The following is a 27,298-nucleotide window of genomic DNA, read 5'->3' as shown; positions in this document are numbered from 1 at the left end:
AATCATTTACATATACTTGCATGACAGATGGAGCCTGGGTTTAATAGGGGGTGGGATGGTGGCTCAGTGGTTAGCACTGCTGCCTCACAGTGTCAAGGACCCAGGTTCGATTCCCACCTTGGGCAACCATCTGTGTGGAGTTTGCACATTCTCCCCGTGAGTACGTGGGTTTCCTCTGGGTGCTTTGGCTTCCTCCCACAGTCCAAAGATGTGCAGGTCAGGTAAATTGGCCCATGCTAAATTGCCCATAATGTTAGGTGCATTAGTCAGGGGTAAATGTAGGGCATGGAGATGGGTGAGTTACTCTTTGGACGGTTGTGTGTGGACTTGTTGGGGCAAATGACCTGTTTGCATACTGTAGGGAACCTAATCTAATAACATCCAAAATATGACACCTCCAACAGGTTGGCAGTAAATGAGGTATTTACTGCTCTCTCCCCTGAATCAAGAGGCTTCAGGTATCAATCACACGAGGGACTTCAACAGACAGTGCAGGATGACATTTCAGTGCTGCATTGTCAGGGATGCTTTTGTGCAGGGTTCAGGTCAGAGCGAGGAGATATGAAAGCAAGATCTCATCTGCCTTCCAAGGTGGGCATAAGAAATCTTTTGCTCTGTTTGAAAATGACAAAGGAATCTGCATAATTTCTGGACCAACATATATTTCTCAATCAACATAATAAAAACAGATTGATAAAAAGATTCGGTCATTATCCCATTGCCATCTGTTGCAGCATGCTGTGTGCAAATTAACTGCTATGTTTCCGACATTTTATCAGTAACTGCCCTTCATCATTGGCCGTAATGTACTTTGGGACATGCTGAAGTTGTGATCGGTTTGGGAATCAAGAGTGGGGTGGGGTTGGAGGGCAGGAAGGTGGGTGTGAGGAATGCTGGACCAGCCGTGGTCCTATTTAATGATGAAGCAGGCTCGAGGGGCCGAGTGGCCTATTCCTGTTCCGATTTCTGAGAGCCTTATGGTTATAATTGCTGCGAGATTCTTGAAACAGAAAAAAAAGCCTATGACCAGCGAGATACTGTTAAAAGTAAAACTGAGCGCTATTATGCAGGAATTCTTTTGTATTGCTTCCCTTGACTGATGTATGTGGATCTGGTAACCTCAACTGGTCGAAATACACAGTGCAATTGTCAGTGCTCCACAATAACCTATTTTGAAATATGCTCTTCAATTACATTTAATGTTCAATCATAGAAGTTGAGGCCTTGAGTTTTATCCAATAGGCTAGAGCACCACCCTCCGTGGTAAAGTGAATTATCTGATGCAGGAGGAAGAGATCATAAGTCAGCCATCTTCTTGGGAATGTTCCAGAGCATTCTAGCCAGTTGCAATGGCTCATGATTTTCTCACTGCAACACTTCAAGATCTGAAGACATCTCCTCCTCTCTCTGGCTTTTCACAGTGGGGAATTTGACCACCTGAGAGCCTGAGGCCTTGAAAGGGTTAATGTGTATTTGCTGAAAGTTGATGCAAAGCGACTGGTTCTGAAGTGTTACTTTTTTTTAACTATTTGACTGGATCGTGATAGATGTTACATTTTCAGTTTGAACAAACTCGTCTGCAGCTGCAGCAATGAGAGGGTTAATCAGTTCCCATGAAAACTAGGGTGAATATTTATTTTTAAAAAGGGAAAGGCAACGACGATCAGGGAATGCAGCAAAAATCCAAATTGGTGGAGGAGAGCTGTAACATCAAGAAGTGGCCTCTGACCCCAAAACCCCTCCCCTCTCCCGCTCGCCCCACCTCCCCAATCCTATCCACGCACCCCCCCGCCCCCACCCCATCGCCAACCCCCTCTTAACAATTACACCCTCTGCACAACCGTCTTGCTGTTGGCTGCGGAAAGGAGGACCCTTTCCCAAATTCCTGAGACAGGAGGCCTCCTTGTGAAACTATCGTCGGGTTTGGCTGAGGCGAATGGGTCTGCAGGTTTTTCTCTGGACATCGCTAAATGAGAATAAAGATATAAGTGGCATTTTCTTTTCAAAAGAAGAAAGGAAAACAGGTTAAAGTTGCATAACTTTGGAACGTTCCACTCCCTCCCTCCCTGCACACACATACACGGACACAGACACACTCTCTCTCTCTTTCTTTGACTTAAGGGTGACCTTATGTCACAAATAATGACTGCAGGTTAATTGATTCAGAAAGGCTTGTCTGGGTAGATCTCTCCCTGGGCCTCTCCAGCCAAGCGAAAACATTCCAATGTACTGTGCAAAAAAAAAACGCAGCCGAGCTTAGGCGGGAGAAAGGCAGGAAGTTCCATGAGTTTTGATTATGCATAGACTATTAGTTTTCCTGGTTTGAGTCCCATTCTCTGTTCCCCCACCTCCCCCCTCCCACCACCATTCCCCTCCTCCTCCTCCCTCCATCCCTCCCTCTCTCTTCCCACCTCCTTTCGTCTTCCAAGCCTAGTACCGATAGCTCCTTTAATTGAGACCAGCGCGCGCGCACACACACACACAAACCCACACATACACTCTGATTTCTCGTGTTGCTAAACGTTCAGAACTGAAGTGAACAGGCCATCCTCCTCTTTATATATATATATAAAAGACATCAACAAAAAAAAATCCCTTTTGCCTTTCGACGATTCCCTCAAAGCGTTTACTCTTTTAGGGTTGGATGCCTGAGGCTGAGGTGATTTTTTTTATTCACAGTGTAAGAATCGTACAGTGATAGGAATTCATGGAAAAGAGCCTCAATCCAGAAGGACAAAACAAAAAAAAACTTTCAGCACTTCCTCTGACTTCCACACAGCAGTAACTGGAACTTGTGAGTAAGACAACAAAAAGAAATCTTTATTTTCTTCTCCAATGACGATTTGAACTATGCGTTCTTTTTTTTAAATCGAGGATTAGCATGCAGCAGATTTAAAAGTTTTTTGGCTGTACTGTGTTTCCCTTTTGGTGCATCTCAGATAAACCTTAAATCCCAGCAGAATATTTTATTCAGTTAAAGTCTCGTGTGCTTATTCGAAATACAAGTCGATGAATGAGTCTCCGCACAGATTACAAGGTTCTCGTTTCTCCTTATTTTGCCAGCTCTCCGTCCACAAACACCGTCCTCACTTTCTTTCTGCTTAGCCGAGCACCCACCCCACCGACCCCATCCTTGCCCCATCATCTAATTTATCCCCCTTTCTCTCTCACTCACTCACACACTGTCTCTCTCTCTCTCTCTCTCTCTCGCTTTCTCTCCGCCCACTACAGCTACAGGATCCGGTTAGTTTCTTTGGCAGATACTTTGCTCTCCATCTTGGCCCAGCTCCTTGCCTTCTGAGAGAAATGGCAGACCGGTTATGAACAGGCAGCTTTGTGTTTGAATTCCTGGCCATTTGTGGGTCAGCTCCCGCGGGGGTTGGGGTGGAGGGAGGGGGGGTGGGGGGGGGGGGGGGGGGGCGGGGGGTGGGGGGCGGTGTTCCGTTCTGCTTTCTGAACTCATGTAGAATGTCCTTTGTGTCTGCTGAATTATGAGCTGCAAAGCTCCCATCTCATTTTCTCTTTTATATCTGTACACGCAAAATGCTTTAAAAATGCAAAAGCCATTTCTTTTCAAGTTTTGAACGTGTTTTCAATTTGGTCACATTTTCATATGGTAATGAATTTAATTTGGTTGAAAGAGTATTACATGGGGTTAACTTGCTGAAATTTCAGCCAATCCCTCCGGCCGTGAATCGTGTATGGGTTGCGAGCATGTTGTGAGGGAATTTTTTTCTCTGTCTCGCTTTTCATTCCCAGTGGCCCCCCCCCTCCTCCCCCCCCACTCTGCCCCCACACCCCACCACTCCCCCCATCCCTCTGATCCCTCTCTGGCTGAGAACGGAGAAGCTGGTGATCGAGATTGTGGTTCAGCTGTTCCAGACAAGCGACTATAACGCTCCTGAGGCACCAGTGGCCATTTTGAGGTCAGTGCTGGGAAACACAGACATCAGCGGGGTTAACCGAAAACAGCAAGGGAGCCTGGTTTTGGCCTCCCGCTCTGCAACTTTAGCAAAGCTGCCTTGCTCTTTATTTTTCCTTTCTGTTGTCCTTTTGTTTTTGTTTAAACACCCCCCCCCCCACCCCGGCCCCCCGCCTTCACCACCCACTTTCGAATCAGTTTAGCTCATAGCACTTAAAACATAATTAATAATTTAACAGAGAGAAAAAGTGTGTGGTCAAGTTTGAAAGAGACGTTGGGGGGGTGGGGGGGGGGGGGGGGGTGGGGGTGGGGGGCGGGGGGTGGTTGCGGAGAAAAATATCTGCTGCGGCTCATAAAGAAATCAGTGACCTGTACTCTTCCCTCCCTCCCTCTCTCTCTCTCTCGCTCTCTCTCTCTCTCACTCACTCTCCCCTCTCTCTCCCCCACTCTCTCTCACTTCCCCCCCACTCTCTTACTCTAACTCACTCTCTCCCTCATTCTCTCTCTCTCACTCTCCTGCCCACTCTCTCTCACTCACTCTTTCTCTCACTCTCTCTTCCCCCCCCACTCTCTCTCTTCCACCCACTTTCTCCCCCTCCGCTCTCTGTCTTCCACTCTCTCTTCTATCCACTCTCCCTCCAACTCTCTCTCCCCCCAACTCTCTCTCTCTCCCCTCCTCTCTCTCTCTCCCCCCCAATCTCTCTATCCCTACTTTCTCTGTCCCCCACACTCTGCCCCCCCAATCTCTCTCCCCCCCACTGTCTTAACCACTACTTTCTCTCCCCCCACTTTCTATTTTCCCCACTCTGCCCCCCGCCACTGTCTCCCCCCGCCACTCTCTCTCTCTCTCCCTCTTTCACCCCCACATCTTTAAGCCACATCTTAAAGTTCTCCAGTCCAAGTTTTCGGCCAATTGACCCAGAGGTTGTTCAGTGCTACATTATGAAAGGCATTCTATCAATGTAAGTTATTGCTTTTTTTTGTTTTGAATGGATCAGCTCTGCTCAGAGGCCTTCCAGAATATTCTATAACCAGCTATCAGTGACTCCACCTATGTCAGCATGGTTCCAAACCCCATGACTCCATTGCATATTAATCTTAACAGTTAGTCATGGAGTGTTTGAGAAAATGTTTTCTGTGATACAAAGTTACTAAGACACTGGTCTCTCACATTGGAAGAATATTACCAGACATACACTGAAAGGACCATTTCAAAAGGTTGCATATGATTACTTTGAGAAATACAAGTGAGGTCGTCATAATTTTCAATGTTATGAATAGAACTGAACAAAATTGATCCTTTTTAACTTATTTTGTGCAGCTATATAAGACAACAGTAAAGTCGCATTTTAGGTGCGTACATTTGTGGTTGTTCTGATAAGGGATGGATGTTATTAAACTGGAAAAGGCACAAAGTAGATATAAAAGGATGTTACCGAGATGGGAAGGTTTGAATTATAAGGAGAGACTGGAAAGGCTGGGACATTTTTCTCTGAAGTGTTCGAGGCTGAGGGGTGACCTTATACAGGCTTATAAAAGCATGAGGGGCATAGATAAGATGAATAGCCAAAGTCTTTTTCCCAGGATAGAGGAGCCTAAAACTAGGGGGCAGAGGTTGAAGTTGAGATGGGAAAAGGGACCTGAGGAGCAACTTTTTCACACAAAAGGTGTTGTCTATATTGGAAGAGCTGCCAGAAGAGGTGGTGGGGATGAATACAATTACAAGATTTAACAGGTACTAGGGTAGAAAATGTTTAGAGGGGTATGGGCCAAATACAGACAAATGGAACTAGTTCAGTTTAGAAAGCCTGGTCAATTTGGACGAGTTGGGCCGAAGGACCTGTTTCCGTGCTGTATGAATCTATCACTCCATGACGATGAGTAGGATGTCAGAATTCAAAGCCAGACACAGTGAAATTGTGAAATAGGTTCCCATGAAGGACACTGGTGTATAAGTGAGCGTCAGTGATTACAGTGATTACAATGTGTTTACAGAGAGTTTGGAGACTAAGGAACATGGTGGGGAGATGGAACTGAGGGAGACCTAGGAGAGGTAATTCTAAAGAATAGGCTGAGCAGTGGGTTGGTGGGGCTGAGGAATTCAATGAGAAGGTATTTAGTTGGATCATTAGGAACTCACTAATTGAGAAGAGATTAGTTTATTAGGTGTAATTACTTTTTAATGTTCTCAGAAGTCTTTGCATTCAATCATGAAGCCTTGTAAACAAATGCTTGCGAAGTGCGCTATCAAGGTGACAAGTAAAACAACAGCTTATATTTATATAATGCTTTTAATATGGTGGCAAATGCAACCCCACTATTTAAAAAAAGGAGGGAGAGAAAAAATTAAGTATTAAGGGATTCATAGTCTAAAATCAATAATGGGGAATCTGTTAAAGTTTGTTATAAAAGATGTGGCAACAGAATTCTTGGAAAGCGTTAATAGGATTGAATAAAGTCAACATGGATTTATGCAAGTTTAACTAATCCACTGGAGATGTTTGAGTATGTAACTAGAATAGATAAAGGAGAACTTGTGGATGTGAAGTATTTAGATTTCAGGAAAGTTTTTAATAAGATCCAACTTAACAGGTTTGAGGATAAAATCAAAAGCACATGGGATTGGGGGTAATATAAAGGCATTGGTTGAGAATTGGCTGACAGATTGGAAACAAAGAGTGAGAATATGAGTCTTTTCTCAAGTGGCAGGCAGTGACTGGTCAGGTACCACAAAGATCAGTCCTCAAGTCTCAGACATTAGTGATGTGTACAAGGGACTTGGATGAGAGAACCAAATATAATATTTACAGGTTTGCTGATGACACAAAACTGGGTGGGATTGTGAGTTATGAAGAGGACACAAGGGACCTCCAATGTGATTTAGGCAAATTAAGTGAGTGATGACGGGCTTATGCCCAAAACATTGATTCTCTTGCTCCTCGGATGCTGCCTGACCTCGGATGCTTCCAGTGCCACACTTTTCAATTCTGACTGTCCAGCATCTGCGGACCTCACTTTCTCCAAATTGAGTGAGTGGGCAAATAAATCACAGATGCAGCATAATGTGAGTAAATGTGAATTTATGCACTTCAGTATCCAAAATGGAAAGGAAGAATATTATTTAAGTGGTGGTATATTGGGAAGTGTTGATATATCAAGGGATGTGGGTGTCTTTGTACACCACATATTGAAAGTAAATAGGCAGTTGCAGTAAGCATGGCATAGTGGTTAACACTGCTGCCTCCCAGTGCCAGGGACCTGGGTTTGATTCCAGCCTTGGGCAACTCTCTGTGTGGAGTTTGCACGTTTTCCCCATGTCTGCGTGGGTTCCCTCTGGGGGCTCCAGTTCCCTTCCATAGTTCAAAGATGTGTAGGTTAGATGGATTGACTGCACTAATTTGCCCATAGTGTGCAGGGATGTGCAGGCTGTGTGGATTAGCCATAGGGAATATAGGGTTACAGAGATGGGGTGGGCCCAGCTGGGATGCTCTTCAGAATGTCACTGTGGTCTTGATGGGCTGAATGGCCTCGATACAGTCGAGATTCTATGATTCTAAGCAATTAAGAAGGCAAATGATATACTGGCCTTCATTGCAAGGGAATTTGCGTTCAGAAGTAGAGATGTTTTAATGCATTTATACAGTGCATGGTGAGACACTACCTGAAACATTACACGCAGTTTCTGTTTCTTTAGCTAAGAGAAAATATACTTTCCCTCGAGGGGGTGCAGTGGGGATTGACAAGGCTAAGACCAGGATGGCAGGACTGTTGTATGAATGGAGATCAGTTTGATTGGGGCTGTATTCACTAGAGTTGAGAAGGATGAGAGGGGATCTGATTGAAATGTATAAAATTCGACCAAGACTAGACAAACTAAATACAGGGAGGATGTTTTTCCCTGGCTGGGAACTGTAGAACTAGAGGTCACTGTCTCAGGATAATGGGATAGGCCATTTAAGGAGACGAGGAAACATTTCTTTACTCAGAGGGACATCAATTTGGGGAATTCTCTGTCACGGAACGCTGGCAAGACTGGGTCACTGAGTATATTCAAGAAAGAGATGGATAGAGTTTTAGGGATTAAAGACATTGTGAGATATGGAGAGAAAGCAGGACCACGATGTGGAGATAGAGGACCAGCCATGATCATAGCGAATCGTGGAGCAGTCGTGAAGGGCTGAGTGGCCTACTCCTCCTCCTAGTTTCGGTGTTTCTAAAATATTCCAACATGATTTGTGGGCAGCATGGTGAATTGGCCATGCTAAATTGCCCATAGTGTTAGATGAAGGGGTAAATGTAGGGGAGTGGGTCTGAGTGGGTTGCTTTTCAGCGGGTTGGTGTGGACTTGTTGGGCCGAAGGGCCTGTTTCCACACTGTAAGTAATCTAATGATTCACAGGAGCTGCACTAAACAATATATAACACCAAACCACGTAAGAGATAATAGGTCAGATGATCAAACAGATGGTGGCAATTATGTATTGAGGAGGGTCTTTAAAGGTGAAAGAGAGCAGACAGCTTTAGGGATGGGGTTGCAGAGCTTGGAGCCTCAGCAGCTAAAGGTACAACCATCAATAGTAGGGTGATCAAAATCAAGGAAATACAAGAAACCAGAATTAGAGACGGTCAGATATCTTAAAGAGTCATTGGACATTACAAAGACTCAAAGGGATGAGGCTGTAGTGGAATGTGAAAATAAGAACAAGGCTTTTAAAAATGTTTTCTGGATAGCATTCAATCTGGGTCAGCATGCATAGGGATGATGGGTGACTATCACTTGATATAAGCTAAGATACTATCAGTAGGCTTTGGATTACTGGAACTTTGAGTGTAGAATGTAGGAGAAGAGCTAGGAATGTTATATTTATTGAGTTTGGGGAATGTTACTACTGAACAAGTCAGATCCCAAAATGAAATCTGGCCCTGATGGATCCATATTTTAAATTTTTGTTCCAATTACTGAGGTGATCTTTCACTGAAACAAAAGCGAGCAAAGGCTGCAGAATTTGGTTTTAACAGGAAAACAGAAGTTTATTAGGAAAAGAACAATGAACTAAAACAAACCTACTATCTGCATAGAACACAATCTAAATGATTTCAAATGCCTGGCAAAACAAAATTCCATTTATTCCCCAGCAGCATCAATTTGCACTTAGTTAAAATCCAGGGAAATTCATTTCTCAATCAAATAGGAAACTGAGTAGACTATTCAGCCCTTTGGTCTGCTTTGCCATTCAATAAGATCATGGCTGATCTGTTGCCTAACTCTACAAGCCTGCCTTGGGTCCATACTCCCCGATACCTTTGCTTAATAAAAAATTGTCTATCCGATTTAAAGTTAACAATTGAATTCACATTGACCGCTATTTGAGGATGAGAGTTCCAAACCCTCAGTACTCTAGGAATGTAGAATGACTTGGCCCTAATTCTTAGATGATGATCTCTGGTTCTAGAATCTTCAACCAGTGGTAATACCTATTCTGTCTTTCCCTGTTTAGATGGGTCGTTTTATGCGTTTTGTTAATGCAAATTCACTGTAATGCGATTGATGAATTGGGGATACAGTGTTTCTAAAGCATGAACATTTAAAGCATGTATTGGTTATAATGCAATTCTAGCCCCATTAATTTAAATTATGCTGCTATTATGCGATTTTCTTATAACACAGGATTGCATGAGAGTGGAATTACCACATTATAGCAGAACTGACTGTATTTTGAAAACCTTGATTAGACCACCCCTTAATCTTCTAAATTCTGGAGAATAAAACCTGAATTATCCTATCTGTCCTAATAACTTAACCCCTGAAGTCCAGGTATTATCATTGTAAACCTGTGTTAACTTCCCTGCAGGGCCATAAACATCCTTCCTAAGGTGTGGTACACAGATCTGCTCACAATAGGGGTTAACTGGGGCTTTGGAAAACTGCAGCATCATGACTGCATTCCTATGCTCCGACCCTTTATGTAAGAACTTGGTAGCTTCTCTTTGGTCCTAGCCCGAGGAGATACAAAACCCTTTCTTTGTGCCTCACAACTGAGATCTTAGGCTTCCTCAGCTTGGTTTAACCAATTATAAATGTTTAACCAACCGCTTTTGGTCTGGAAGTTTTCACAAACTCAAACTCTTACATTGAGAGAACGTAGTTCCTCAACTGGCTCTAAACAAACTGGTTATTTCAGGGAGAAACAATTCTTTCATTAAACTGAATTCAAAAGCTTTTTAACTAAATTTAAGAAAAAAACTTGCCAGCCTTATTTTTGGTGAAGAAAATGTATCAATTCCATTTCTTTTCCTGTCATGAAATATCACAATATATACAAACTTCCATTCACCCTCCAGGAGGCCTTTAATCATCTGCTTTCTGCCACAGATTGATTTAAAAACATAATTTTGTCATGTCTGACCTAGTTAATTATTTAACCAAATCCATGTGTCACTTAAAAAAAAGGTAAAATCTTTTTTTAAAATTAATAAACACACTACTTTAATCACACAGTATAAAAGGATAAGTAAGTGTTTTACTAGCAGATGAGCTGAGGCAGGGATGCAATAGAGTGATTTATAGAGGTGGAAATAGGTAGCCCTGGTGATGATATAAATAAGTAGTTGGAAGCACATCTTGAAATTAAGTGTCATACCAGTGTGGTGAGGAATTGAAAAGTGTGGCGCTGGAAAAGCGCAGCAGGTGAGGAGCAGGAGAGTCATTCTGGGCATAAGCCCTTCGTCAGCAATGTGGAGGAGGAAGGGGGCTGAGAGATAAATAGGGGGGGTGTGGGTGGGGCTGGAGGAAGGGTAGCTGGGAAAACCAATAGGTGGTTGCAGGTGGGAGGTGATTGTGATAGGTCGGTGGGGAGGTTAGAACGGAAAGGTGGGAAGAAAAATAGGACAGGCCAAGAGGGTGGTGCTGAGTTGGAGGGTTCACCTATCGCGTTTCCAGCTACCTTCCCCCAAGCCCTAGCCCCATCCCCCATCCCCCTATTTATCTCTCAACCCCCTTTGGTGCCCTCCCCCTCCCACATTCCTGATGAAGGACTTATGCCTAATGACTTATGACTCTCCTGCTCCTCGGATGCTGCCTGACCTGCTGTGCTTTTCCAGCACCACACTTTTTGACTCTGACTCCCCAGCATCTGCAGACCTCACTTTCTCTCAAGGTAGTGAAGAGATGAATTCAGTCTCAGATTATTGTCAGAGTGAGGATTGGGGTCAGTCGTTCAGGAACAGCGTTTGAATTAGGATATGAAAGCAATGGCATCAATTTTCCCAATACTTAACTGGAGGAAATTTCAGTTCACCCAGTTCTAACGTGGGGAAAAAAGCAGAAAGAATTGTGAATGCTGTAAACTGGGAACAAAAACAGAAATTGCTGGAAAAGCTCAACAAGTCTAGCAGCATCTGTAGAGAGAAATCAGAGTTAACGTTTCAGGTCTGGTCACCCTTGCTCATAAAGTTCTGAGGAAGGGTCACCGGACATGTAACATGAACTCTGATTTCTTTCCACAGATGCTATCAGACCTGCTGAGCTTTTCCAGCAATTTCTGTTTTTGTTGCTAATGTAGAATAAGCTGTCTGATAACAGCTGAGTTGGAGGGTTCACCTATCGTGTTTCCAGCTACCTTCCCCTAAGCCCTGTCAATTAGCTGTCAGCAACAGTGTAGAGACTGATGATACCCAGGCCACTACCACCTTTCTGTGTATGTGTGAAAAATAACACTCTGCTTTTGGATGGCGTTGCAGAACATAGCTGAGCAAGAGGGAGTTCAGGCTAGTTCCTTTGGGATCCTAGAACGAACAGTACAGCAGCTGAAAGACAAGCTATTCTGAGGCTCTATACATATATATTTAATCAACCTGTTCAGAGATGTTATGAGAACCGTCTTGAACCCAGGCCACATGGCCCAATGCTAGGGACACTACCTTCGGCAGTACTTAAATAATTTGAATGGAAACAAGAGAAAACACTTCCATCCACCAGAGAGCCAGTGGCATGGTCAGTTGTGTCAAAGGCTGTGGACTGGTCAAGAATTAGAAGATTTGTTTTATGTGAGGTGATGGAGTTGTGATAATGTCACTGAACTAGCAACGTAGAGCCGCAGGCTAATGTACTGAACGTGGGTTCAAATTTCACTTTGGTGAATGATGAAATTGGAATTCAGTAAAATCTGAAATGAACGGCTAGCAAAATGGAAATCATTTAACCATTGCTGATTGTCACCCCTTCCTGGTCTTGCCGACATGTGATTCCAGACCCATGAACCTGCTCTCTGGGCCAATTAGAGATGGGCAATAAATGTTGGCCTAGCCAATGATGCCCACATGAAATTAACGATTGAAGAAAATGTTTACCTCTGTCACAGTCACATAATGGTGACTTCTGTGTCATTTGTGACTTTGATTTGTGATGGGGGTTGGAAACGCAATTGGAGAAATTCTAACACAGAATTACGGGAGTGGTGAGCACAGATAGTGGAAGTGGCAACAGACTCAGGATATTAGAGAAGCAAGGGAGGTAGAAGACGGGTGCTAATTTGTAAAAGGAGCAGGGAAAAGGTATTGTCTTTTCAGCAGATGGGTTGATGCCAGATAAATTTAAAGAAAAATAGGAAAACATAGAATCATAGAGATGTACAACACAGAAACAGACCCTTCAGTCCAACTTGTCCATGCTGACTAGATAACCTAAATTAATCTAGTCCCACTTGCCAGCACTTGGCCCATATCCCTCTAAACCCTTCCCGTTCATGTACACATCCAGATGCCTTTTGAATATTGTTATTGCACCAGCCTCTACCATTTCCTCTGGCAGCCTACTTCATTCGCACTACTCTCTGCATGAAAAAGTTGCCCCTTAAGTCCCTTTTAAATCTTTCTCCTCTCATCCTAAACCTGTGCCCTGGACTCACCCACCCTAGGGAAAAGACCTTGCCTACTTACCCTATTCATACATCTGAAGTGAGAGAGCCATTTGGAATATAAACCAATATGAGGACCAGGAGGGAACATTGGATGGTCAGCTCTTTGGTGGAAGTAGGGCTGAGGGAGTAGGACTGAAGGAGCAGGAATTGGGTCTCATAGATAAGATGAGCTGGGAGAGAGAAGGGGAAGATGCTAGTCTATGGCTGAAGCAGACCTTTAGAGATTGTTTAGCGCAGTGGTTGTGAGGAAAGTAGGATTGTCATTGAAGCAGCTGACCAAATAATCTTGATCTTAGTCAGAAGACATTCATCAGCTCCTTGTATTTGTCTTTAGGAGTGAGAGTGCAGATATTGGAGGGAGGACGATAAGAAGTTTTTTTGCAGCAAGGGAGAAAAACAGAGATTCTGGAATATCCATGAGAAGTTTTAGCAGACAGAACAAGACCCAATTCTGTTTGAATTTTCGTTAAAATCTCTTTCACAGGATGTGAGCATCATTGGCTAGGTCTGTATTAATTGTAATCAGTAATTGCTCGAGACTGCTCTTGAACTGCAACAGTCCACTTGTTGCAGGTACATACACACTGCTTTTAGACAGGGTGTTCTGGGATTTTGACAGTGATGGAAAGGTAATGTATTTCCAGGTCAGGATGAATTGGTGGGTGGAGGTGGTGGGCTTTCATGCACCTCTACCTCTTGTCTTTCGAGATGGAAGGGGTCATGGATTTGGAAGGTGCTGTGTGAAGAGCCTTGGTGAATTTCTGCAGTGAATCTTGTAGATGGTGCATACTGCTGCCACTGAGCATTAATGGTGGAGGGAGTTGATGTTGAAGATGGTATATATGGTGTTAATCAAATGGGAAGCTTTGGAGTGGTGTCAAGCTCCTCACACGTCATCGGAGCTGCACCCATCCAGGCAAGTGATGGGAGTTTAGCCTGTTGATCTTTATATTCTTTAAATACAGCGTCCCTAAGACTTAAGGAAGTGGAGATTCAGACCACCCTGAGAGAATAGCCAGATAGGGAGAGTGAAATGGTGTTAGTAGGAACAGGGCGTTGAACTTGGAGGTGGGGTTCTGGTTAAATAACCAGCAGCTATCAAAATGTGTCAGTAAACTGAAAGATTAGGACTACCGAGCGAGGATTTAAATGTACATTTGGAAATTCTTTTTCCTTAATCTTTCATAAGATGTAAGTGTAACCAGTATTTGTTGGCAATCTCTTGTTGCCTTTGAATTTGAGTAACTTACTTGGCCATTTCTGAGGGAAATTTAACAGTCAATCACATTGACATTGCTATGGATCTGGACTCATGGGCCAGACTGCAAAGGGACAACAGATTTTTATAGAACATAGAACAATACAGCGCAGAACAGGTCCTTCGGCCCTTGATGTTGCGCCAACCTGTGCACTATTCTCAGCTCGTCCCCCTACACTATTGTGACTGCCGATGGCAGTTTCATGGTCAGATTATTGGGATTAGCTTTCAATTCAATATTTATTAATTGCATTTAAATTCCACAAGTCAAATAAACTACAGGAAACTACAGAATAGAGGGATCTGGGAGTCCTCGTCCTAGGAATCACAAAAAGCTGGCATCCAAGTTCAGCAGCTAATAGGAAAGCCCAATGAAATGTTGGCCTTTATTTCAAAGGCAATAGAGTAACAATGTAGGAGGTTTTACTAAAGTTTTATAAGGCACTAGTCAGATCACAGCTGTGAGTAATAGTGGGTCCCTTATCAAAGGAAAGAAATACTGGCAACGGAAGCAGTCCACAGAAGGTTCACTAGGTTGATCCTGGGTGTGGAGGGACTGTCGTATGAGGAGACATTGAGTATATTGGGTCTGTACTCTTTGGAATATAGAGGAATGAGGAAAGACTTATTGAGACACACAAGATTCTTAGGGACTCGACACAGAGATGCTGTTTCTCCTTGTGGGAGTGTCTAGGAGCAGAGACCATCGTGTCAGAATAAGGATTCGCACATTTTAGACAGAGATGAGATGAAATACAGGGGAGACATCTCTGAAAAGCATGATCCCGTCTAAAGAGAGGAGCTAAGTGTTTTTATTAAATTTGATCAGGAATAGGAGTTTAATGGAGACTCTGTGCTAGTGGGCTTGGAATGTATTTGATGGAAAGAAAGGATACGATTCAGGAATTTTAAACGACGAATGAAAGAGAATAGGAATTTGCTTCAATATGTAATCAGTTCAATCTTTTAGTTACGGTGTACTCAGCCCTGTTGTACAGACACACACCTGCACCCCGCACAACACAAGCATCTAACTATTCTAATCATACTTTCCAGAACTTGGCCCATAGCCTTGTATACCTTGGCATCACAAATGCGCTTGTTTAGATTAGATTCCTTACAGTATGTTAACAGGCCTTTTGGTCCAACAAGTCCACACCGACCCTCCAAAGAGTAACCCACCCAGGCCCATTTCCCTCTGACTAATGCACCTAACATTATGGGCAATTTAGCATGGCCAATTCACCTGGCTTGTACATTTTTGGACTGTGGGAGGAAACCGGGAGGAAACCGAAACCCACGCAGACACGAGGAGAATGTGCAAACTCCACACAGACAGTCGCCCAAGGCCGGAATTGAACCCAGGACCCTAGTGCTGTGAGGCAGCAGTGCTAACCACTGAACCACCGTGCCACCCTGAATACTTCTGAAATGTTATGGAATTCTTCAATGTTACGCCTGCCATCATTATAGGCAATGTGTTCTAGATTGCCATCACGCACTAGGTGAAACTTTTGTTCCTCTCATCCCCTTAACACATCCTGCCCTTAACCTGAATTCTGTGCCCCTGGTCATTTATCCTGCATCACGAGGCTGCAAAACACAGTCAGTTCTGCAATACTTAGTCCTGCTATGCATACACACACACACACATATACTGCTTTACAAATACACACAATCAGTGCTGGGATACGCAGTCCCTGTTATATACACAGACACAGTCAGTGCTGGGAAACTCAGTCCTGCTGCACACCAAAGTGGGCTGCAAGGAGCTCTTGTATTAGTGGGAAGGCATAGGGAAAAATTCCTAAATGGTTGCCAGAAGTGAGACCTGTGGTTGAAAGCAACCCACAATTTAACCCAACCCTGAGTAACAGGTCTGTAGTGGGACAGTACACCTGGGAATTCAGGCATCAAAGTCACATAAGAATGAGGAGATTTGTTGGAATCACACCAGGATGAGGGATTTTAGTTAAATCGGGCAACTGTGATGATGCATATTAATGATACCATGATCAATGCTGCCACCATTCCTCCCTCCCACGCTAGTCTAAGGGACTGTTCAGTCATTTGTGGGGGCGGATGGAAGGAATAAGTCTTATCAGAAGTGTCTTTTGACTTTGATAACAAGATGTAGTTAGTTCCATCGCAGCAACTATATACAAGTCCCATAAATTCTGAAACATACTCACGTTTATTGAGTGAACAGAAATGGAAAGAGCCAGGTTAAATTTGCAGTTCTCTGACTCAAGAAGAAACGTATATTCCATCAGGTTAAAATAAAAACATAGAATCCCTAAAGTGTGGAAGCAGGCTATTCAGCCCATACTGACCCTCCGAAAAGCATTCCAGCCAGACCCAACCGCCCTACAACCTCATATTTCCAATGGCAAATCCACCTACGCTACACATCCCTGGACACAATGGGGCAATTTAGCATGGGCAATCCACCTAGTCTATACATCTTTCAACTGTGGGAGGAAACTGGAGCAAACCCATGCAGACACAGCAAGAATGTGCAAACTGCACACAGACAGTCACCTGTGGCTGGAATCAAACCTGGATCCCTGGCACGGTAAGGCAGCAGTGCTAACCACTGAGCCACCATGTTGCCCATGACATAGATTAACTTTAGCTTCAAAGCTGCTCAAAATAATAATGAAATTAGAGTAAATAAAGCACAATGGAAGTATATGTGTTGGCGATACGTTGTTCAGATTAAAGACAATTGTCTGATTCTTTTGCGATTTGAGGAACGTGAGGTATTTCAAATGTGAGGAAACAATTTTTTGTTGTTCTGGTGATGTGAGATGTGCTGCTGAAGGAATGGTGGGAATGGATTTAGTAAAGAGATCTGGAGATACTCTTGAAAGGGAAGCATATCCAGACTATGTGGAAATAACACTCCAGAGAGCTAATTGGACAGGTTTTACAATGAGCTGGCACTAGTCTGATGGGCTGAGTGGCCTCTTTCTGTATTGTATGAACACAGAGAAGCCAAATTATTCCCTCCATGTCTTGTCACATTGGGGACTTCCTTATTTGATGATATAGGTGTAAGTCTAACCTGGCTCTTTCCATTTGTGTTCACTATCAGAAAGGAAAACCATTTAACTTCAGAACAGTTGGATGGAGATGTATATTCCTCCCTCCCAGTTCTGAGTAAGTAAAACCATTCCCACCACTCAACAAAAGTCAGGGATTGTCCAACTTATTATCCAAATCCCCAGATTAGTTTTTAATCGTCAAGCTCTTCTTACCAACTGTAAGGAAGATTAATGTTCAGAGCAGAGAGTTGACGGAGCCTTAGTACTAAGTATTGAGAAGTGTATTCAGAGCCCAGCCTATATCAGGTAGAGCAGTGGAATCAGAAACTTATAGCCTTACCCTAGCAAGTTGTAAAATTGAATTCTACAAATCAGGTAATTTGTGGGACAGTGGCAAGAAAAGTCAGCCTTGAAAAATTCCAGATCATTATAAATGTGCAACTAATTCATTGATATCTTTGCAGAAAGAGTCCTGCTGTCTCCAATTTGATGTGAAACTCTATCAATGGGGCTGATGTACAGAATCGCACAAATGTCTTCAGCACTAAAATGACCCATTGATGACAATTGGTCCACACTGTATGCTCAATCTGAAAAGTCATCCCACTCTTTCAAATGCATATCCTTTTATTCCCTCTTCCTCATTTGTCTATCGAATTTGTAACAATACTCGTGCAGATCATGTCCATCGTTCCACATTCTCACCACTTACTGGACTCATTGGTGCTGATCTTATATTGATCGCCCTTTTAGTATTGGACACTCCCATCTAGCAGAAACATCGCCCTTATCAAACTCTTCCATAATTTTAAAGACCTCTGTTATATCGGCTATTTGGTATCTTCTTTTCTGGAGATCAGAGCTCCTTTATATTTAATCCTTCCTGATAATTATAATCTCTTAGTTTCAGTAATCATTTAGCAAATATTGTTCATTCTCTCGTGCTTCTGTTTCTTTTTTTTTACAAAGCTGAGACCAGAAATGATGCAATGTGATTGATCTATATGGATGCATCAGGCATCATTGTATGAGTTCAGAATGGATGGACCATTGGGTCTTCTGTCCTCTGAGGTTTCTACACTCTGAAGTAAGTCCACCACCAAAGCAAAGTGACAGCTGCATGTACTATATGTAAGAACCTTCCTAACCCACAAGCTGCACCATCCAAAAGGACAAGGACAGCAGATGCAAGGAATCACCCACAAGCTCTCCTCCAAGCCACACACCATCCCAACTTGGAAATCTATCGTCGGTCTTTTATTATATAACTGGGTCAAATCCCAAGACTCCTAATTTTAATAACACTGTGAAAATATCTGCTCCACAAAGACGATAGCATTTTCAGAAAGTGGCACATTGCCAACTTCTCAAATGTGATTAGAAATGGATAATAAATGCCTGTCAAATAAATAGCCTTCAATCTTACTTTTGACTTGTTCAATTGAGTCCTTAGCCTCTGGTTGTTTCAGAGGACAGAGTGTTCCATTGCTCTTTGTTTGAGAAAATGGTTCCTGACATGGCCCTCAATGGCCACGCCTACTTCTGAAGTCGTACGAGAGTCTCTACTTCCCATGCTGCAGAATCCGATACATTTTTTGCGAATCTTGAGGGGATAAATGCTGAAAGACTGTTTCTTTTGGCTGGCTAGTTGACAACTAATGAATTTAGGATAAAACAAAGAGAAATTCCTTTGATTTAAAGTAAGACCACAAGATGGAGAAGCAGACGAAGGCTGTTCAGCCTTTCGAGTCTGCTCCACCATTCAATCCAGGTCATGGCTGATCTGAAAGCCCTCAACTACACCGTCCTGCCTCTTCCCCCAAACTCTTGTTTCGCTTATTGATTTGTGCTGTGAATCTTCAGAATTCTCTACTGCAAAATGTTTGGTTGTTGAGTAAATTCAAGACAAAGGTTGATATGTTTTTGGACACCCCAGCAATCAGCAAATCTGGAAATAAGGCAGGAAGATGTTGTGTTGAAAGATCAGTAATGGACTAACTAAATGATGGAACAGGGTCTGAATGGTCTCCTTCTGTTCCTATGTTTCTTATGATGGCAGCATGCCCTGTTTCACTCCACTTCATTAAAAGTACTAAATAAAAACCGAAAGAACTGCAGATGCTTTAAATGAGAAACAAAAAATAGAAGTGGCTGGTAGAGCTTGGCAGGTTTGGCAGCATCTGTAAAGAGAAATCAAAGTTAACATTTCGGGTCCAGTGACCCTTCCTCAGTTTTAACCTGCCAGGCTTTTCCCACAACTTCTGTTCCTTATTAAAGCACTGTGAGACATCCTGAAATATTAAACAGTGCTGTATAAATGTAAGCCTTATTTTTATTGGAGAAGAACTGAAAAACATATCTAGATACTTTTGCAACCTTCAATGAGTCAGTGACCGCTTTTACAACTTTCAGTGTGCTTGCTACATGATTCACCAAAATGAACTATCATCTCTGTTTGACATTTTCTCTATCCTTCCCTTGCCTGTTAACAACTGAAGTCATCTTTGTGCCCTGACTTGAACGGGCATCACCCTAACACTAAAGCTGCAATCAAAGAGTTTAGTTTCTACCCTTGTGCCTGAATACTTATCTCCCCAGTGACTCTAGGCTCCATGTGAAAGCCAAGGTTGTGAAAACGTGAATACTTCTCCTATCTCAGGAGAGTTTTGTAACACTTCTGTATAAAATGCAAGACGACCTTGCATTTTTGTAGTACTGTTCAGCTCGCAGACAGTCCCAAATCACTTTACAATCAACCAAGTATTTTGAAGTGTGGTCAATGTTGTATAGTACGACCTATGATAACCAACCAATTTACACACAGCAAAGTCTCATAAACAGTAATGAGGTGGTGATCGGATGTTGATTGAAGGATAAATAATAGCCAGGACACTAAATCAAACTTACCTTCTTCTCTTCCAATAGTGTGATGGGATTGTTTTTTAAGATGAAGCGGAGAGGCTAGGTAATACCTTTTCCCAACAGTGCTGCAGTGAAGTGTCAGCTGTGATTATTTGTTCAAGTGAGACTTGACACTCCCCCATCACCTAGAGATTAAGAGGTGAAAGTGTTATCTTGGGGTCATTTCTGATTATTTGCAACAGATTGTCCTTTAGTCATTCTCCACCACAACCATGCTCTCTTTCTCTTTCCATTCACATCACAGCCTTGTTCACCTTTCTCAATTTTACGGATAGTGCAATGGCCTATGTTTCTCTCTCTTTCTAAACAGAAATGCCTCATTTATCATCCAGACTTACCCATGACCCAAATATTATTCAACATGCTTGCTTCATCAAGAAATGGCTGAATCTTTAGAGTAGAAATGAGTCCATGTTGCCAAAGCAACAGCTAGGAACATTGCTCTGGTGTTTAAAAAGGGAGGAAGGATTAGACCAAGCAATTACAGGCCATTGCCCTAGCCTCAATGGTAGGAAAATAATTACTTAACATTTTGAGGGGCTGTATAAACTACCATTTTGAAAGTCATGTCTTAGTCAAAGACACGGCAGCAAGAAGATTGCGTCGAATATGATTGAACCTTTTGGGGAGGGAACAGATCAGAAGATTGATGAGAGTAGCACATTTATATAGGGGACCTGGATTTTAGCAAGGGTTTTGACAAGGTCCCACATGGGAGATTTATTAGAAAAGAAATGGTGGAGGAACTGAATAGGTACTTTGTGTCAGTCTTCACAGTGAAAAGTAAAAGACAATGGAATCCAAGGAAGAGTGGCTCAGGGAGATCAAACAGAGAGTGCATCAGTGAGTGCATCAATTTGTATCCTATGGGGTTTCATAGTCCTTATTACCTTAAGTATATGCTTGAGTGCCATAACCTGTGAGGGCTGAAAACAGAGTCAGCTTGCACAGATATGATGGGCTAAAAGACCAATATTTGCACTGTAAATTTATACATAGTTCTAAAAGCAATTTGCACGTAAACAGAACCTTCATTATAGTAAAACATCCCATAGTGTTTCATTGGAACATTAAGAGACTAAATTTGACATTGAATCACATATTAGATGTTATGTTGTTGGAGGCAGTTCAGAGAAGATTCACTAGTATGATCGCCAGTTTGAAGGGATTGTCTTATAAGCAAAGATTTAACAGGTTGGGACTCTACTCATTGGAGTTTGAAAGAATGAGAGGTGATCTCATTGAAATATATAGTATTCTTAAGGGGCTTGACTGGGTAAATACCAAGGGAGTGGTTCCCCTCATGGGACAGTCTTGAGCCAGAGAATTTAGTTTCACAATAAGAGTTACACCAAGTTAAGACTGAGATGAGGAGGAATTTCTTCTGAGGGTTGAGTATCTTTGGAATTTCTTGCCACAGAGAGCTTCGAGGTAGAGACCTTGTGTATATTTAAGGTTGAGATAGATTGATCAGTCAGGGAATCAGTGGTGATGGGGATAGGAGAGAAAAGTGGATGTGAGGAATTTTGTATCAGCCATGATCCTTTTGAGGGGCCAAACAGCCTGCTCTTTTTTTATTAAATGGTCAAAAGCCTTGTCCAAGAGTAAGGTTTTAAAGATGTTCTTAAAAGGAGAAGAGAGAGAGAGACCCCTTCAGGGTCACTAGACTGAAACGTTAACTCAGATTTCTCTTCACAGATGCTGTCAAAGTTGCTGAAAAAGCTCAGCAGGTTCTGTTTTTGTTATATTAACCATTTTCTCGTCCTCTGGGATCCTTCCTGACTGCAGTGTTCCTGAAAGATTACCATTAATGCCTCTACAATCTTTTCAGGTATCTCCTCCAGAACTCTGGTAGTCCATCTGGTTGGGGTGATTTATCCACCTTCAGACCTTTCAGCTTTCCCTGCACCTCCTTAGTGACAACCACCACACTTGCCTCTGCCCTCTGACTCTATGTTCTGCTATGCTACTGTGTCTTTCACTGTGAAAACAGACACAAAGTACCTATTTATTCTTCCACCATTTCTTTGTTTCCCATTACTACTTCTCTGGCCTCGTTTTTCATTAGTACAATGTTCAATCTTGCCTCTCTTTTGTATCTAAAAAACTCTTACAATCTTTTATATTATTAGCCTACTTACCCTCATTTCATTTTCTTCAATTAAAAAATGAAAGTTATCATCTGGCTTTTAAAGGCTTCCCACTAATGTTTACCACATTATATGCTTTTATGCTGATCCTGACTTCCCTTGGCAGCCGTGGTTGCCTTATCCTCACCTTAATATGTTTCTTCTTCCTTGTGATGATTTTCTGCTGTGCATCTGAACTACCCCCAGAAACTCCTGCCATTGCTGCTTCACCATCTTCCCTGCTCAGTTCCCCTTCCAATCAACTCTGGCCAGCTCCTCCCTCATGTCTTTGTACTTACCTTTACTCAATTGTAATATTGTTTCATCTGATTCCAGGTGCTCCCTCTCAAACTGCAGGGTGAAGTCTATCATATTATGGTCACAGATCCCTAGGGGTCCCTTCACCCTAAGCTCCCTGATCAAGTCTGCCTCATTACACATCACCAAATCCAGAATTTCCTGTTCCTTGGTGGGCTCTATCACAAGGTACTCCAAACCATCTCGTAGACATTCCACAAATTCCTTTTCTTGAGATCTGCTACCAACCTGATTTTCCCAGTACCTCTGCATATTGAAGTCCTCCAATGATTATTGTAATAGTGACTTTCTTACATACCTTTTCTATCTCCTAATTTATTTTCTTCCCCAAATTCCAATTATTGCTTGGATCCCTGTATGTAACTCCCACCAGGGTCTTTTCACCACTTCAATTTGACCCACATAGATTCTATGCCTTCTGACTTCATATCACTTCTCACTATTGATTTCATTTCTTACTAACAAGACAACCATGTCCCCTGTCCATTTGACAGGGCTCGTATCCTTATTTCCTAGCCCTGATCCTCTTGCAGTCTAATATCTACAACATCCCACCTGCCAATTTCAAGTTGTATTACAAACTAATTTACCTTGTTTCATACACTGTGTGCATTTAACCATAACACCCTCAGTCCTGCATTGACTGCTGTCCTTCTCAGGTAAGAACAATGACTGCAGATGCTGGAAACCAGATTCTGGAGTAGAGTGATGCTGGAAAAGCACAGCAGTTCAGGCAGAGGAGCAGGAAAATCAATGTTTCGGGCAAAAGCCCTTCGTCTGGAATACAGGCAGAATGCCTGAAAGGTGGAGAGATAAATGAGAGGAGGGTGGTGCTTTTCCAGCACCACTCTACTCCAGAACTTGCTGTCTTTCTCAGTTGCTCCCTTATCTGCTGTGCTGCAGTTAGATTCATGATTCTTTCCATATTTAGTTCTGCAGCTTGTTCTGGAAACTTTAATAACCTCTGCTGAGTCCACACTCTCTTTAATTTTTCCCATAAATTTCCATGCACAACTGAATCCATTTCCCCTCCCACCAATTTAGCTTAAAGCCCCAGCCATAGCCCTAGTTATGTGATTCATAAGGACTCTGGTTCCAGCAGGTTTCAGGTGGAGACTGTCCCAGTAGAATAGCTCCCTCCTGCCCCAGCATTAGTGGCAATGTCCCATGAACTCAAACTCATTTCTCCCACAACAACTTAAAAGCAAAATACTGTGGATGCTGGAAATCTGAAACAAACTCAGAATGGGATGACAGCATTTATAATGAGAGAAAGACAAAAGTAACATTGCAAGTTCTGATATGATTCTGAAGAGTCATATCAGACTCAAAACATTGTGCTTTTCTCTCTCCACAGATGCTGCCCAGAGTGCAGAGGACCTCCAGTATTTTGTTCCTTTCGTTTACCTTCCTATGGATCGAGCAAGTGTTACTTTTCACTGTCCCTCAATACACCTGATGGCCTTTGACAGCCTACCTGCAACACCCTCTTCATTCTTCAACACACCCTCACCAGCCATGCAATCCATTCACATTCCTCCCCTTCCAAACCTCAGCCTCAAACTCCCCCAGGCTAGATCTTACTGACGGCTGCACAGAGCTCGGCACTGACCTCAAATTGTATCCTTGGTCCTGAATGGGCTGCCTTCAGAGGATGACGAGGTGTTGCTTATACTGCTGAAGGGTATTCTCAGAGACCCATCATGGTTTATCATACAAATGAGCTGCAACAACATGATTTGGAGATGCCGGTGTTGGAATGGGCGTACAAGGTTAAACATCACACAACAATCACAACAGTCCAACACTGATACAACATTTGATGGTGCCAAAAACGAAGGCCAGAATAAGCATTATGGTTTATTTCGTAGCACTGTTCCCCACCTCTGCTGCCCCAGTCATTCTGGTCTGCATTCCTAGCTATGGAATGAACAATCCTTGCCCAGTTCTCTAGAATGGGCTGTTTGATGGGCTTAATGGTCTACTTCTGCTCTTACATCTTATGGCCTATCGGCGATAGATGGACTTTTATACAGTAAAGGACACAAGGGTTATGGGGAACAAGACAGGAAAGTGAAGTTGAGGGTTATCAGATCAACCATGACCTCCTAAATAGTGCAGCAGACCCCACAGGCTAGTTCTCCTCCCTCTTATGATCTGATAGAGTGAGGGAAACAGATTCAGGATTGACTTTCAAAACAAGGAATTTGATCAATACTTAACAGGGGTGAGAATTGCAGGGTTGTTAGAGAGAGAAAAAAAACACAGGGGGATTAAGTAGACAGCTCTTTCAATAGACCCTAATATAGAACCTATTGTCTGAATGGCCTGAGAATGAAAACAGGCACAAACAGAAATAAGAATCTGACTATGCATGAGCAGGATTTCTTTCAGAATGACGTGGAGGTGCCCGTGTTGGACTGGGGTGGACAAGGTCAGAAGTCAGACGAAACCAGGTTATAGTCGAATAGGTTTACTTGGAGTCGCAAGCTTTTGGAGCACTGCCTCTTCATCGGGTGGAGAGAGAGAAGCACACAGGCATTGAACTTATAGCTGAAGAGATCAATGGGCAGAGGTCAAAAGATCATACAAACGGTGGGAGAGGAGTATGGACAGGTCAAATTATAGTTCTCCGCAGGTGATCAAGAGAGTGTCAGGCAGTGTGAATAAAATGTCAGCAGCTGAATAACAAAGCAAGGGGATGACCTATAATCTAAATAAATGAGACAGAGAGATAATTATATAAAAGAAAGAGGTGGTACTGGAGACAAACCAAATGACTGGAATAAATGGCAGTGAGATTGCATCTGAGCTAGCTCAAGTAAACTTGAAAAAAAGGCCAATTTTCAAACAGGGAAAAGATAGAGGAAAACAGGAGCAACTTAGTCAGTTTTGCTATAACATGCTAGTTTGGCTCTTGTGCAACCCCATGTAATAGCAGCACTATTTAAACTAATGGGGCTGGAATCATGTTATAGGAGAAAGTGAGGACTGCAGATGCTGGAGATCAGAGCTTTTTCAGCTGGAATCATGTTATAACCAATATACACTTTAAAAGTTTGCTCTTTAGAAACAGTGTCCCCTATTCTGCAATCGTGTTATAGCAAATTAGTGTAAACAAAATGCAGGTTATAGCAGAATGAGCTATGTTGCAGATGCTGGAATCTGTACCAAAAACAGAAAATGCTGGAGATCACAGCAGGTCAGACATCATCCATGGAGAGACATCTCTTTGAAGCCAATCGATAACTTTGCTCGGATTCACTGCAACATTCCACGTCAACTTGTAGTACAAAGCTCTTTATCAATATTCCTGATGAAGGGCTTATGTTCGAAACATCGACTCTCCTGCTCCTGGGATACTGCCTGACTTGTCGTACTTTTCCAGCATCACTCTCTGGCCTCTGATCTCCAGCATCTGCAGTCCCCACTTTCTCCTTGTAGTACAAAGCTGTTGTGGGTTGTGGCTATGAGACAGTACTCAAGAGAGCCACAAGGTCAGTCCTCTGGAAAGAAAACTGTGATTTGATTGGAGCAAAATAAAAAGGAGGGGGCTGTTTTGAATTCTTTAGGTATAAATTCACAGAATCCCTACAGTGCGAAAACAGGCCATTTGGCCCAACAAATCCATACCAGCTGTCCTAAAAGCATCCCACTCAGACTTACCCACCTACCCTATGTTGCCCATGGCAACCCATCTCTGGATGCTGTCATCAATTTAGCATGGCCCATCCACCTAACCTGCTTTAGACTATGGGAGGAAACCAAAGCACCGAGAGGTGAATGTGCAAACTCCACACAGACAACACCAGAGGCTGAAATCGAACCCGGCTCCTTGAAGCTATGAAGCAGCCAGCTCTACTAATCGGCGTGGCATGAGTCTGCGCTCCCGGCCACTCGCTTGCCATAAAGCTCCAAAAACAAAAGAAAAGCCCCTCTTTCAGGGCAGTCTCGCAGTTGTCCACTTCTTGAGTCATTCTCTGAATTCCCTACAAACGCTGCTTCTCTGCACACCGCCTGGCTTCATTGTTTGCAGCTCCGCGTGGAAAGAATGGTGCTGATAGAGGGCTGTAAGGTGTACAAAACAAACAGCAGAGCAATGTTAGAGCTGACAATCTCTTGGTAAGACTTTCGACCCTTCTAGGATTACAAAGACACAAACCTCTTTCTGAATGGCTGCTGACAGCCTTGGGTTCTAAATCCATTGCCTTGTTTACAGAACAAGCGAGCTAGAGACAGCTGTAATTTGTCTTTGAATCCTTAAAGCCCACCAGGTGTTAGTCTGTACATAAAGCGGGAAACAATTCGTGTCTGATGTGAATAAACACTGGGAGCAGCGTGTAGCTGAGTGAGTTATTGTTCACTAATTGCGGATAGTTTGTTTTAAGCAGTTTCCCCACTGAGGGGGCAGTGAATGGAAACTCTTTCTTGATTTACTGAGGTCTGTAAACACTTAGAGCCGCGAGCTTATTCCCCTTCAATTCAAGTACTTTCCTCAGGCGTTAAGGGCTCTTGTAGCGTGGTGGTAGTGTCCCTATCCCCCTGAACTGAGAGGCCCGGGTTCTAGATCCGTCTGCTGCAGAGGTGAATAATAACGTCGCAGGTTTTTTAAAAAAAGGTTGAGTTAAAAAAGAAATCCTCTTCAAGTGCTTTTCTAAGGTGGTGGAGTCTCTACCCCAGCACCAAGAGGCCTGAGTTCACGTTTCACACGCTCCAGAGGTGTGTGGATAACATCTCTGAACATGTTGATTAAGAAATTGGGTTAAATAAGCATAAAACCTCTTC

The 27,298-nt window shown here is 42.9% G+C and overlaps 2 long non-coding RNA genes across 26 annotated transcripts in view; one reads left to right on the top strand and one right to left on the bottom strand.

Moving 5' to 3' along the window:
• Positions 1-27,298, top strand: part of LOC140486508 (uncharacterized) — a 327,762-nt gene that overhangs the window by 27,908 nt on the left and 272,556 nt on the right. For 4 of the 25 annotated variants that reach the window (XR_011962609.1, XR_011962604.1, XR_011962603.1 and 1 more), the window contains exon 1: positions 3,792-3,926. The exons of 5 other annotated variants lie outside the window; for them this stretch is intronic. This is a non-coding gene — a long non-coding RNA (uncharacterized lncRNA). Of the gene's footprint in view, positions 1-2,409; positions 2,795-3,490; positions 3,617-3,791; positions 3,927-4,797; positions 4,885-18,113; positions 18,232-27,298 lie in introns of those variants that run through there. 16 more of the 25 variants (XR_011962607.1, XR_011962602.1, XR_011962605.1 and 13 more) reach the window with 9 other exon arrangements.
• LOC140486509 (uncharacterized) lies at positions 1,828-24,175 on the bottom strand. Its single transcript, XR_011962619.1, has 3 exons — positions 24,126-24,175; positions 20,052-20,191; positions 1,828-1,966 (listed from the first exon to the last, which is right to left on the bottom strand). It is a non-coding gene; the product is annotated as an uncharacterized lncRNA (long non-coding RNA).

Source organism: Chiloscyllium punctatum, chromosome 15 (assembly GCF_047496795.1).
Source record: "Chiloscyllium punctatum isolate Juve2018m chromosome 15, sChiPun1.3, whole genome shotgun sequence".
NCBI lineage: Eukaryota > Metazoa > Chordata > Chondrichthyes > Orectolobiformes > Hemiscylliidae > Chiloscyllium > Chiloscyllium punctatum.
Note: the sequence above shows the minus strand (reverse complement) of the source record. Positions and strands in the feature narration are given on the sequence as shown.